Source organism: Cavia porcellus, unplaced genomic scaffold, assembly GCF_034190915.1.
Source record: "Cavia porcellus strain 051 isolate PalLab524CR breed Dunkin Hartley unplaced genomic scaffold, mCavPor4.1 scaffold_7, whole genome shotgun sequence".
NCBI classification, from domain to species: domain Eukaryota; kingdom Metazoa; phylum Chordata; class Mammalia; order Rodentia; family Caviidae; genus Cavia; species Cavia porcellus.
This window is the reverse complement of record NW_026947490.1, coordinates 44,215,600-44,229,332: the sequence shown is the minus strand read 5'-3', so window position 1 is coordinate 44,229,332 and position 13,733 is coordinate 44,215,600. Positions and strand designations below refer to the sequence as shown.

Genomic DNA, 13,733 nt, shown 5'->3' with positions numbered 1-13,733 from the left:
CCATGTGCATGTGTGTGATTTATATTCTTGCATGGTTGGGGGAAGTGGCTGAGATTTCACAAGCTGTACCTGACAGATAATTACACCAAGACAAATAGCACCCTGCCTTACCCTTCTCCTGGTATGGCAACCTCTCGATTCTGAGGAGGCAAGGGGTGCACAGGCAGCATGGTGTGGCCAAAGGGAGGGGGCGATGCTGGGGCCACTGACCCATTACTCATCTACAAGCTGGAGTGGACAGTGGAGCTGGGGAGAACTCCAGTGAGCTCTAGCTGGCACACGAACAGGCTTCTGGGCTGGGCAGTGGCCCCCTTAAAAGACACCACACACAGGGAAGACGTATGCCCCCCCTCCCTGTCCAAAGTGGGTTACTCTATGGAGGTCAGGAAGCCAGAGCCCTTAGGGCAGTGCCCACCAAGCACAGGATTCTCCGCAGCGCCTCCTGGGGACATTCAGAGCTGAAGGGAACAAGTTTTTTAGAGTTTCTCTTTTCCTGGACTCCGGCCCACACTCTTCCCATTCCTGCTGTCCTCTTCTTTTCCTTTCCCAGTTCTATTACAGTCTTTTGTGTTACATATTATGTACGCTTTTTAATGTTCCCAGGCAAAAACCTGGGGAAGACAGTATATAGTTTCCAAAACTCCAACACTTAAAGTGGTGGTGGTTTTTCACTATATCTTGAATTTGTAATTATTTTCTGCTGACCAGCAGGGAAGCTAGTAAAAATATATCAAGCCTATAAACATTAAAGGTTTTTTTTCTTCAAAAGAAAAGCAGATTACTCAAGCACAGGGAGCATGAGGCCTTTGTTCTAAAATTTTCGAAAGTTGAAGAAGAGCCTCGACGCATCTGTGACACGGAAAAACCCATCTTCTGCAGAGGAGTTTTGTGGCGCACAAGCCACGTCACTCAGTTTTTTCATGGAGCATCCACTAAGCATCTGTCTGGTCCTGAGTGTGGCACAGATTGGTCCACATGTCATCAGAGAGAAGAGCTGAATATGTGAGCAGCCCATGAGAGGCACCATCAAGGCAAGAATGGTTGATGTTGTCCGTTCGGGGATCAGGGAGAGCTTCAGTGATGGGCTTTGTGATCCATGCTCAACTGTTGGGGCATTCTTGAGCACAGACTTTGGCCTCCTCCAGTCCCTTAAAACAGATGCCACCTGTGAGACTCCCTGTGTCATTTGGTCTGTATAATTAATAACCTACCAGCCTCCAGTTCACTCTTCTCTCTGGCCTCCTCTGAATCCCTAAGCAAGATTACCAACCATCTCTGTCCCCACAGTCAAATCACCCATGGTCATACCTGCTTCCCACAGGATTTCTGGGCCCTACTGGCAAGGATGGCCTCTTCCCTCCCCAGTCCCAGTTGAACTGACACTGGTGTACTCAACCACTGAACTGGCTTCTCCAATCAGTGTGGGTCTCTCTTGTGTTCCTTTCTTCTTCTGTGCCCTTCTATTTGGCTTCTGCTCTACCTCCTCTCTTTCTCTCTGCGTGTCTCCTCCTCCCTGCCTTTTTATTTTCTCTCTTAAGGTCTATAACTGAGGAAAGATTCCTCCCCCCAGCCCAGGCCAGGCCTTCTCAGCTACACTCAGCTTCCTGTGGTTCTTGCCTTTGCTTGGCCCCTTCCTATTTCCCCAGAGCTAGGGTCTGACTCTGCCAGGGGCTCCCAAGTCCCGCCCAGCCTCAGCAGCAGCCCTGTTCTGCACAGCCCCAATCTACACTCCCATCCAGATACACCCCCACACAGATGTCACAGTGCACATGCATGCACTGACACAAGCCCACGGACCCCGGCTCCCCCAGACATTTTGCTCTTCTTCCTAAATAACGTAGGGGATACTTGAGACTAAACTGCTACCACTACCACCCTGCCCTACTAGAAATTCCAGCAGAGCTCAGGAGACACAGTCCTTAGACAACAGGCTTGGTGGAGATTCAGCTCAAAAGACTCAGGCTCCCCACAACACAGCTCCTCCCTGCACTCCAGCACACAGGTTCCTAAGGCAGCTGGACCAGAGGTCTCGGGGTCACGCTGGTCTGAGCACTACTTCTCAAGCATTCTCCTCCACAGACTCTGCTGCCTTTTCCCAATACTCCTTATAGCTCCTTATATTATACACAGCTCAGTTAGGTAAAAATATTAAAGGCAATCAGACAGAGCTGGGCCCTGTGGAGCGTCAGTACAGGAAATAAGAACACATTACAACTGTGGCCAGAGACCCATCTGTTAGAGGTCAGGCCTCAAGATAATGACAAAATGACCAGGTCTACCTGCCTCCTCTAGACATAAACAATAAATTAACATTAATACCAGTTGTCCTGGTTGGTGGCCAGGGACACCTGGTTCATCTCTTCCTAGAAAGATCCTTGTTCTTTCCATGTACACTTGCTATGTGACCTTTTCGCCAGTTAATCAATATTACCTAAGAGGCTAAATTTACTAGTTAATCAGTTTTGAATCAACGTTGTGCTCTTTAAAACTTACTCTATAAAATGGGATCCATGGCAACCCATTTTTGAGGTTCCCTCCTGTTTCTCAAAAGCTATCTCTCTCTCAATAAGTATTTCCTACTCTTAACCTCTGTTCCTTAAAATTCACCCTTGGACTTTGGGAAACACAAACTCAGCATATCCGACATCCAGGAAGTTGGGAGTTACATTATTTCCCCTGTATCACTTGTAGGGCGCTTTCAGCTTCATCCACACTGAAGACTTGCCTTTCGAGTACCCTCTGGCCCTGACCATCAGCCTTTGCTTTTTAATCATCCTGAGACTCCCTACCCCACCCACCTTGTTCTTGGGCTCAAACTCCCATCCAGCTTCTATTCCACTGCTGTCTAGACACACAGCTGCCCCAAAGGCCTCCTGCTGGCCCTCTTCCTTCCTGTCCTGGCCTGTTCAGCATACCCTGGACATTGCTTAGGTACTCTTCCCACGACAGTCATCCCAAACACACCACTGTGTAGGACGTCCGGGTTGTGCACCATGGATTTACATTCTGTAGGACCTCCAAGTCCACACCATGCAACCTCCTTATTTTACAAAGGAAGCTGAGACAGGAGAGGTGAGAAAAGTGGTCAGGACACAGCTCAGGCACTGTATAGCCTCTTCCAGTTTAGGAGCTGTCCTGGGGGTTCTCAGCCAGGGTGGTCAGCTAGCAGCAGAGACCTCATTGCTCACACCAAACAGGCAGGCAGACTGGATTCCTCGCTCCTGCTCCCTAGAACTCTGGGCTTGCAGAAGGACACATTTCTGCCAGAGGAGGAAGTAGAGGGCCGGACCTTAGGAGACAAGGCTGCTCATTCTTGGATCGGTCTTGGGGAGTTTTCATCACCCGGGAACGACAGGGTGGGCGCCAGAGGTGTCTTTCTGTGGGCCTGGGGACAAAGGTCAGGGTCACCTAAGAAACAATGAGCGGACCAGAGGGAAAGAGGGAGAAGGAGATAGCCCTGGGCGGGTGGGGGAAGCTGAGTGTCCCACCAGGCTGAGTCCTTGCCAGGCGAGATGGCTACCTTGACCATCCGTGTGTGTCCCCCATCTCCTCCCTCACCTTCAGCTTCCCAGCACAGAGAGGACCGACAGGCAGCACGGGTGGAGGAACAGTAAGAATCTGAAGCAGAAAGATAGAAATGGAGGAGACAAAGGAAAACGCTTAAGAAGCAAAGAAGGGCGCAGAAAGGAGGGCAGAGGGAAGGAGGAAGCAGAAAGGCGGGAACCCGCACCGACACCCCCCGCCGAGCACAGGGAAGTGGAGATGGGGGAGGAGCTGGGCCGCGGAGAATGAGCACCTCCGACTCCACCCACCCCACCCGCACCCCCACCCCCGGTGGGCCTCGGGGTCCCGGCTCAGCGCCCCGCGCCCCTCCCCCCGCGCTCCTCTAGGCGGCGCCGGGTCCAGCCACACGCCAGCAAAAGCCATTACAGAGAACAAACTACCTCCTTGTCTCCGAGATGGGTCCCCCGGGCAGAAAGCAAATTGCCTGCCTCGTGCATAACAAACCAGGCGTGGAAAGCCCCGCAAAGGCGCCCCGCCCGCGCCCTCCTCCGCCCGGGTCACAGAGGGTCGCGGAGCGCGGGGACCCCGGGAGGCCCTCGCCCCAGTCCACGCCGAGTTTGTTACTGCGCTGGTCCCAGGGGCCCCCACACCGACCCCTACTCCTCCCGCCCTCGGTGCCTGGCTCCTGAAATTCCTTCCCTCAGAGTGGAAGAGCTGCTGCTGCTGCTGCCCTGTTATCCTTAAAGTCCCCACCCAGAGGTCACACCCTCCTCACTCAGAACAGTCACAAGCAATGGCTTTCTCTTCCTGCCAAGGTGGAAGTTCACTTAGACTCCTAGTATTTAGCGACTACATCACGTGTGCAGCCATTCGTATACAGCTGAGGCTCTGCTATTGGACTACACTCTCCCAAAGGACAGAAAACATAATTTTCTTCTATCCATACCTGCCCCAGAGGCTTAGCGCAGTGTCTAGTCCTGAGTGAATGGATGAATGAATAAGTTTCAAAGGATGAAGCCAGAGCCCCAAATCACCAATCCATCACAGGTTCCTTTCTTCCACTTACTGTTCCCTTTTCGTAATTCCTGTTCTCCCTAAGATACAGCACTGCTACGTAGGAGTGAAGGGCTTTGGGTGGCACTTCCCCGGAGAGGACAACCCATGCTGGGGAGGAATGGGGACCTCGAAGAAGGGGAAGGATACGGATAGCCCAGCCTCTGCCGGAAGGAGTTTTCAGACCGGTGGAGAAGCCACACAAGAAAACAGAGATTCCCAGTATGCTACCGGCATGGGGAGAGAAAGGGGGCGGGGGGGGGGGACCCCGCAGCTTTTCCTAAATCAAGACAGTTAGTCTGTGACCTGGATCTGGAACACAGCATGGGGAAAAGGCGAGGAGCCCTTGGCAGGAGTCTGTAATAGACCCCCGGGTGGAGAAGAAACCAGAGAGAGGCAAAGTACTACATAGAGTGTGCAGAATGATGGTGAATTAATTTAGGAACACTGCAATAAAGGGGTGGGCAGAGGAAAGGAGTAAGGACCCATTCACTCCAGAGAGCTAGCAAGGTAAGAGATGGAAAAGGCTCAAATCATGGAAAGACAAGGGCAGGCTGGGTGGTCTCCTGAAACCTGGAAGGGAAGTGAGGCTGTAGCGAGACTAAGGTCAGTTTATGGATGCTGAAGAGCAGACTGAGGTCAGTTTAGGGGGTCCCCCCCTCAACCAACTTGTTAATGGGCTTAATTTTATCCTGACCTTGACAGAGAGCCATAGAGTGGTTTCAGTGCTGAGAGTATCACATCAGATTTGCATTTTAGAAGGATTATTTCAGCAGCAGAGTCAAGTATGGATTAGATAGGGTCAGGCTAGTGGCAGAAAAATCAGATAAGAAGTTCTGGTATTAACCCAGAGGGGAAAATGAAGAAAGCCTGGACTCAGCAAGCATAATGGAAACAGAGAGAAGCAGCCAGCCTGGAGAGCAAGGAAGGAGAATCAGCAGGTTCTGATGATTGACAGGATGGGGTGAGGGACAGGGAAGAGACAAACCTGGCTCCCAAGGGTTGGAAATAAGTCACCCAGAGAAGAAAAAGTGGTTTTTAGGTAGGGTGTTTTTGTTTTTTTGGTATCAGGAATCAAACTCCCGACCTCACGCTTGCCAGACAGACACTTATACCGCTGAGCTAAATCCCCAGCCCAGGATATGTTTTTTTGAGGTTCGGATTAAAAAATGAAATGTAGAAGAATCGGGGTTGGGGATTTAGCTCAGTGACATAAGCGCCTGCCTTACAAGCGTGTGGTCCTGAGTTCGGATCCTCAGTACCAATAAAAAAAAAAAAAAAGAAGAAAAGAAAAGAAAAATGCAATGTGTGGCCAGCCGTGGTGGTGTATGCCTGTCACTCCAGCACAGTGGGAGACCGAGGTAGCAGATTTGCCAATTTGAGTTCTGCCTGACTAACCTAGTGACTTAGCAAGACAAAACAAAAAATAAAAAAGGACTAGGGATGTAGTTCAGTGTGTGTGAAGGCTCTGGGTTCAAGGTTCAATCCCCAGTATCAAAATAAGAAAAAGAAAAAAGAAGGAACGAACAGTGAAAGAGGGAGAGAGACAGAGAGAGGGGGGAGAGAGAAATGTGTCTACAACTCAGAAAGAAGATGGTTTGGAGGCAGAGGTGTGAGAGCCATTCACATAATTCTGGTTGCTTTAAGACAAAAGAGCTGATGAAATTCTCCTTGAAAGTATAAGTCCAAGGAAAAGAGAGTCCACAGTAAAACAGATGCCCCATTTATGGGACACACATTGGTGAGAAGGGTGGTTCGAGAGCTGGGGGGGAATGAAATCTGAGGTGACACTACAGAGCAAAAGGGGAGCTTGGAAGGACAGTTGTTACTGTTGGATGCTCTAGATAGGTCAAGGCAATGTCAGGAAAATTGTGCGGAAAAACTCTACAGGGGACAGACGGTCACTGAGTGTCCTATCTAAATTACCCCTCAGAGTTCATCTCAACCTCACATCCTCTAAGAGCTATTTTGCAACTCTATAGATAGCAGAAAACTGAACTCCCCATGATGAATGTAATCATTATGTACTGCAAACTTGTACTAATAAAAATAAAAATTAAAAAAAGAAAAATGCAGATGATTCTTGCTCATAGAAATGCAAATTAGTTGTCTAGTGGAGTGCAATTGATTAGCGCCCTGTGGATAAACTAGTTTTATATCTATTTGTAAATTCATTTGTTTCAGAATTCCTGGCTGACCTATATAAGTATGGTACTTGGAATTTTCCTTTGAACCAACTGAAAAAAGTTACAAATTACTCATTAACTAATGGATTAAATACAACTTTTGACACATTTTCATTTTATAGTTGTATGAAAATTATGATTTAAACTTTGTTTATGAAATCATCCTATTGGATATCACAAACTTGGAAAAAAAAAAAAAAAAGAAAGAAATCATCTTACAACAACCTTGGAGAAGCAGTGTGCATTTGTAATTCCAGCCCTTAGGAGGCTGAGACGGGGGATCACTGTGAATTTGAGACCTGCCCAGGCTATTAGTGAGTTTAAGGCCAGCCTAAACTGCATAGTGAGACCCTGTCTCAAAAAGCAAAAACAAAACAAACTACCTATAGCAGAAGAAAATAACTGAAAACTGTCCAGTGAATGTGATAACTACAGCAAAATCTGTTTGGTACGCTTACAAAAGTGAAAAAAGATAACAGTGTTGGGAAGAGAGGTGAGGAAACAAACAAGATGAATTTCAAGAACCTTAGCTGTGGGGCTGGGAGTTTAACTTAGCAGCATAAGCACCTGCCTGGAAAGCTCCGGGTTGTGAGTTCAATCCCCAATATGAAAGAAAGAAAGAAAGAAAGAAAGAAAGAAAGAAAGAAAGAAAGAAAGAAAGAAAGAAAGAAAGGAAGGAAGGAAGGAAGGAAGGAAGGAAGGAAGAAAGAAAGAAAGAAAGAAAGAAAGAAAGAAAGAAAGAAAGAAAGAAAGAGAAAGAAAGAAGAAACTTAGCTGCGATGGGAAGAGGTATATTTTCTGGAGAGTGCCAAATTGTAAGAGGAAGGCTTTTTAAAAAATAGACGACTTCATCATGCTGCTAAGAGCTGGCATGCCAGTTACTCTTTACATTGACAATAACTGTGATGGGTATCAAATGACAGAGGTACAAATAGGGGGTGTTAGGTGGCAAAGGAGAAGCATTTAACTTTGGCGTCGTGGGCCAGGAGGTATTAAGAGGATAACCTCTGATATGAGTCTTAAATAAGAGTGAAACAAGCCTCCTAAAATGATCATGGAGACGCAGAGCTAGTCAAAGGAGTGTGCGGAGTCAGCACCGGATCTAATGAGGAAGGCACACAGCATATGCTTACTGGCCCTGGACTTGCCACGAGCACTGTAGATTCAAAAGCTGTGTGTGCCCGGCACAGTGGCATACATCTGTCTGTAATCCCAGTGCTGTGAGAGGATAAGGCAGGAGAATCAAAAGTCTGAACCCAACCTGGACAACTTAGCAATTTATTAGGTACTCATTTCAAAATAAATGAAAAAAGGACTGGAGATGTAGTTCAGTGCAAAGGTCCTGGGTACAGACCCCAGTACCACACACACACTACACACACACTATACACACACACACACACACACACACACACACACACACACGGTCCTGTATTCGGGCCTGGATTTGGGGATGCTTAGCATGTATGAGGACCTAGATCTGATTCCCAGAATCACCAAAAACAGCAATAACAAAAACAACTAAAAAGCAGGAAAAAAAAAAAAAGTGTTCTGAATGAAAATTCCATGTAGGACATTTGAAATTGTATTTTTCTGAAAATCAAGTTTGCTTAGTTGACACAATCGGATATCCCAGAAAGACATCAGGATCACAGAAGCATAGATATTAGTGCTTAGAGGGAAACTCAGAGATCATTGATCCAATCTCCTGCCTTTTAAAAAGCCATTCCAATCCTCTAAATTTCAAACTCCTGTTTTATAGTTAAAAAATCTGAAGGTGTTTCCCTTCCCTGGGGTTCTTCAACATTATTGACATTCCACTACCTGAATCCGGATCTGCACAACCAGCGCATGGACCTCACCCTGAATACCAGAATTTTTCTCCTCAATCTACCCAAATCCCAGTGGTGATATATACTTGCCTTGATGTGTGTGGGATGTGTGTGTGTTTAAGGACCACGGAGAGTTTAAATGCAAGAGGAGATTGTTGCAAGGTGGGCTTTGTGTCTTCCCACCCAAAAAGGACTGATTCTTGAACAATAAGGTCCATTTTTCTTTTCTCATCCTTGTGAGGAACTGGCCTTTCAAAAGGAGAAACTGGAATTTCAGCCTCTTTTCATGGCATGTAGCCAGAGCCAAAGGGACAAGCATCAAAAAAAAAAATTGTTTTAATAAGTGAAGAGACTGTTAATAGCCCTTTAGGTTATTGGAAGGAGAAAGTTGGAGCCCAGGGCCTCCGAGGCCGGAAGCTTCTTGAGTTTATTTGCTGAGCTTTTCTGCTAGCTGGCCCTCGGGGTGTAGAAGAATGAGGAGAGGCAGAATTCCCTGAAGGGCTAACTTTAGAGGCCCATTATTCTGAGAGCTGCCTGTAATCACATATATGAGAGAGCCTGGCATATTTACATAGTCAGTATCAGCTTCCTCCCCATCATAAACCCCACTGTTTGTGTTCTCAAAACCTCAGGTGGTTCCATTGAAGGAAGGGGTTTGGCAGTGAATCCCTCGACAGAACATCACAGAAAACGAGATCAGTGTGGCTACAGGGGCAACCTCAGAGAGTTTTTTCATCCCTTCCACCGTGAGCAAACATAGAAAGAAGGTACCATCTAGGAACCAGGAAAGAGCTTCTTATCAGACACCAAGTCTGGACTGGAAGCCTCCACCACTGTAAGAAATACATTTCCATTGTTTAGAACAAATCAGATTATGGTATTTTGTTACAGTAGTCCCAATGGACTAAGATTAGCTTAATTTCCTAATATTAATGGTAAAGCTATGAGCAAATTCTTTTTTTTTTTTTTTTTAAGGGCTTGCTACCAATACTGTGCTGTAGAGGAACAGACTCCAGCAGCACAAGCACTGCATGCAGAGTCTGTCTGTCCGGTGTGGGAGTCTACAGGGTTCCTGGGCTGGGGACAGCGAGATCATGTGCAGTGGTAGGATGCAGGTACACATCTAGTTATGCTCACCCTTTCTTCTTCTGCTATGAGAGTATCATCATCCCTATTTTATGCAGAAGAAAAGCAACAGAAAGTTTCTGTAGCTTGTCCAAGATTATGTGGTTAACAAACAGAGTTTGGATATAACTGCATCTGGATTCTCAAATTAGAGAAAAAAATAGGTGTAGATCCTGAGAGAAAGGAGGGTTTGGGATGTTGTGATGTCAGCCTTGCTATTAAAAATCCATTCTGCCGGGGCTGGGAATTTAGCTCTGCGGCATAAGCGCCTGCTCTTGCAAGCAGGCAGTCGTGAGTTCAATCCCTGGTACCGGAGGAAAAGGAAAAAAAAAATCCATTCTGCCCACCACACACAGTGCACTGAATCCAGGACCCCACAGAGAAATGAGGCTGTGCTACTTGGAGTGGCCAGAGCTGAGCTAATGGCCCTGAGAAGCCCCCTCAATCCATCTCTTTGAGATTTTTGCTCGAGTCTGGCACCCCACTTTTGTAAAGAGAATGGCTTTGGGACCATTGTGTGGGGTTGTAGAAGTTACTACTTTCACCTAAGGAAGAGCCAGAAGATAGCATCTGAATTCATTGGAGGATTGGGGTGAAGGCAGAGATCCTGGGTGATGTGAGACGGGGCGCTTTCCTTCTGACCAATGGGGTGCAGTGGAAAGGTGCTAATTTCTTAACATAATTTCAGAAATCACCCAGCAGCCAGGGCAAACAGGATGAAAAGAGTCAGAAAACCACATCAGAAGAGAAATGGTTTGGAGAATCTGGAATATTTAGCTAAATAAAAGAGACCTCCCTGAAGAGACAGGACACCGTGGCAGGACATTTCACTGTTGAAAGGGCTACTTGGAGAAAGTGAAATAGCACTTGGTGAAGGCAGAGCTATAGACACTGGGTAAAAGTTATAAAAGAGGCAGATTTGTGCTCAGTGGAAGGAAGAAATGTCTTCTAAACGATCTTGCTGAAATATCGGACAAGTCTCCTTTTATTTAAAGGTGGCAATAATAGATCAACAGTACTGCATATTCCCGTACATTAGGTTAATAAAATTGCTGCAGTTCACCCATTCTTGACCTATGAAGACGGTCTAAGTCCCTAAAGTTTGAGTAATTTCCAGGGCTTTCACAGACCTGTTCTGCCTCATCTCTCTACTACCAGGATTTCTTCCTACTCTCCTCTTTGTGCTTTCTAGACATACCCTTTGCTGACCCTTGAGCCCCTTTCTGCCTCAGAGCCTTTTCAGTTGCTGTTCCCTCTGCTTTCCCCTAGACAGAAGCCCCGAGTACTTGTCCTCTATCCTAGAGGCTTTCTCTGATTGTGTAGCATGAAAACAGCACAACAGCCCTCCTCCCCTGTATCCTCTGTGCTCTGACCCAGGTCTCTCCTTAGCCCTTCCTGTTCTTTGTCATTCATGTATTTGTTTATTGTCTATCTCCTGTCACTTCAGTGTAGTCCCATGAGGGCAGGGACTTTGTTTTGTCCCCTGCTTTCTTTCTAGGGTTTCGAATTGTGTCAGGTGCATATAAATGTTTGATAAATATTTTTGGCATAAATGAAAGAATGATTATCAATAAGGAAACCAAGGCCTAGAGAGATGAAAGGATTTTGCCAAAGCCATGAAGCTGGTGCCCTGGAAAGCTGAGGTGAAGTCCAAACATTCCAATGTCAGAGCCTGGATTCTGTGGAAATCCACCCTGCTTTTGCATCCCAATGGTCTCTGAGGCTGAACAGAGGCTCCTGCACTGGGTCCATTATTGGCCAGAGGTGTCTTCAATTTTTGAAGCTATTTTCCACGGGTAATCATCCATTTTAGTGAGAGAATCACAGGGGCTCTGAAAAAGACAGGTTTTAGTCATCCCCTAAGGCTATAGCATGACTCTGGGGAGCCAGACTGCTAGGATACTGTTTGAAAAGACATCCTCACCAAGTGTCTGTTTTGGGGGGGAGGTGGAACATGAATCTGAGCCTCAAAATATGAAATATTCCCCAGTTTGCAAATGAACGGAGGATGTGTTTGTACAGCGACCACCAAGAGAGCAGTATCATGTGGAGGGGAACAAAAAGACAAAGCTCCACGGTTCAGTTCTGGGAGTTGATGACTCTGCTCACCCCAGGAGGTTGCCTCTGTGCAGCTAATGATGATGAGCAGAGGAAATAGGGAAGTGAGTGCCCATGAAGGAAGTGATCCTTCTCCTCCCTCAAGTTCCTGCTCTGAGAGAGCTGTGTCCATCAGGCCCAGCCAGATGGACTCATTCCCCTGTCAGGTGATTGCTAAAGCAGTATCTGTGTCAGTGACAGGCCACGTGGCTTGGGAGCAAGAGTGAGGGTGGGGTGGTTGGGGTGCCACAGTGTGAACAGATCAGCAGCTAGCAGTTTACAAAGGGCTTTTTTCTACCTCATCTCATTTAGTGTTCACAGAATTTTACACATCGATGAGGTGGACCAGAAAATGTGCTGACCTGTAATGAGTCACAGAGTTACATGCGGTATTGCTGGGTTGAATTTTAACCTAAACTTCTCATTCCAGAGTCTGGGTTCTCTTCTTAACTCCTGCGAGATTGTTCACATCTCTCCTGAGGTCTCTGAGGAAAAGAGCAAATGAAGAAAAGGGACAGACACCCACTGCTCCCTTCCTCTAGATGAACAAAAGTGAACGTTCACTGAGGGCTTAAGAGCTAGAAATCTACTAAGCACTTTCTGTGGGATAGAAACTAATAGCAATCTATTTCACAGAAAAGAGAGGCGCAGAGATGTAATTTGCCCAAGGAACAAATAGTAAAGGGAGGATTTTAACACTCTCTATGATCATCAGGGTAAGATACACTATGTTGCAGTAGCAAATAACCACAAAATGTCCACTTGGGAGCTGGGGATATAGCTCAGTGGTAGAGAGCTCCAGCTTGGTATGGCCCTGAATTTTATTACCAGCAATACCCCCTCCAGAATCAAACATTCACTTCTCTCTCAGGTTATATGATCATTGGGCATGGTAGCACACTCTTGCAATCCCAAGCACTGTGGGAAGCAGAGGCAGGAAGATCACAACTTTGAGGCTAGTTTGGGCAACTGAGCATCTTAGCAAGACTTTGTTTCAAAGAACAAAAATAACTGCGTTTGGAGCTCAATGAGAAGGTCCTGAGTTCAATCCTCAGCACTGATTAAAAAAAAAAAATTACACAATCATCGTAGTTGGCACAGGACAGCTATTCAGGGACCCAGGCAGAGTGCTTCACTATTGAAAAACTGCACCATCTGGAATCAATGTGCTCCAGTCGCTATGGCAGGGGAAGAAAAATTTACAAAGCTCCACAGTGGCAATTAAGTACTTTAGTTTGGAAGTGACATGTCACTTCTGTTTAAAGCACATTGGCCAAAAGTATCTGGTTGCACTGTCCAGCAGCCAAGGAACTCAGAGCCCAGCATCAGTATGCACTGACCGTGCCTGTGAGCTTGGCCATAACCTGAGTACACGCTTTTCACCACCACGCTGTGCTACTACATGGGCTCCTTCCCCTAAGTTAAATCTCCTGGCCCCTTGTTAGATGACTCCATTCCTTCTTCCCTTCCCTCCATCCTCGCACTCCTCTAGCACACTTATCAACTCCACATCAGGCCCTGTGCTGGGGCACAGGAACCTGCAATGAGTGACGCAGAAGCCTTCAAGTATCCTTCTTCTAAAAAGGAAAGTGCTAATGTGACATATGGAACAGAAAATTGGAATGCGAGATCAGAACGGGACTTCCCAGGAGGATGGAAAGGTGGGTAAAGAAGAATCAGGCCAGCCTTCATAGAAGAAGAGAATCAGTTGAGCTGGATCTGAAAGATAAGCAAAAGTGGAATGCACAGGAAGGGAAAAGAACACAGAAGCAGGAAAATCCAGGGCCATATTGCTAACAAGGGCTCAGTGCATTTGATTGAACTGAACTGAGGGTGTGTGGAAGACACTACCACATGATTTGATCCTTTGGAAGCGTGGTTTTGCATCAGATCCTGGAGGACTCTGACCTTCATACTTTGGCATGAAAGGGTAGAC

At 46.7% G+C, this 13,733-nt stretch overlaps 1 long non-coding RNA gene across 1 annotated transcript; it reads right to left on the bottom strand.

Annotated features, from left to right (window-relative positions):
- Positions 1 to 2,982: 2,982 nt before the first annotated feature.
- On the bottom strand, positions 2,983 to 4,752 carry LOC134476947 (uncharacterized). Its single transcript, XR_010048794.1, has 2 exons — positions 3,945 to 4,752; positions 2,983 to 3,385 (listed from the first exon to the last, which is right to left on the bottom strand). It is a non-coding gene; the product is annotated as an uncharacterized LOC134476947 (long non-coding RNA).
- Positions 4,753 to 13,733: the final 8,981 nt, after the last annotated feature.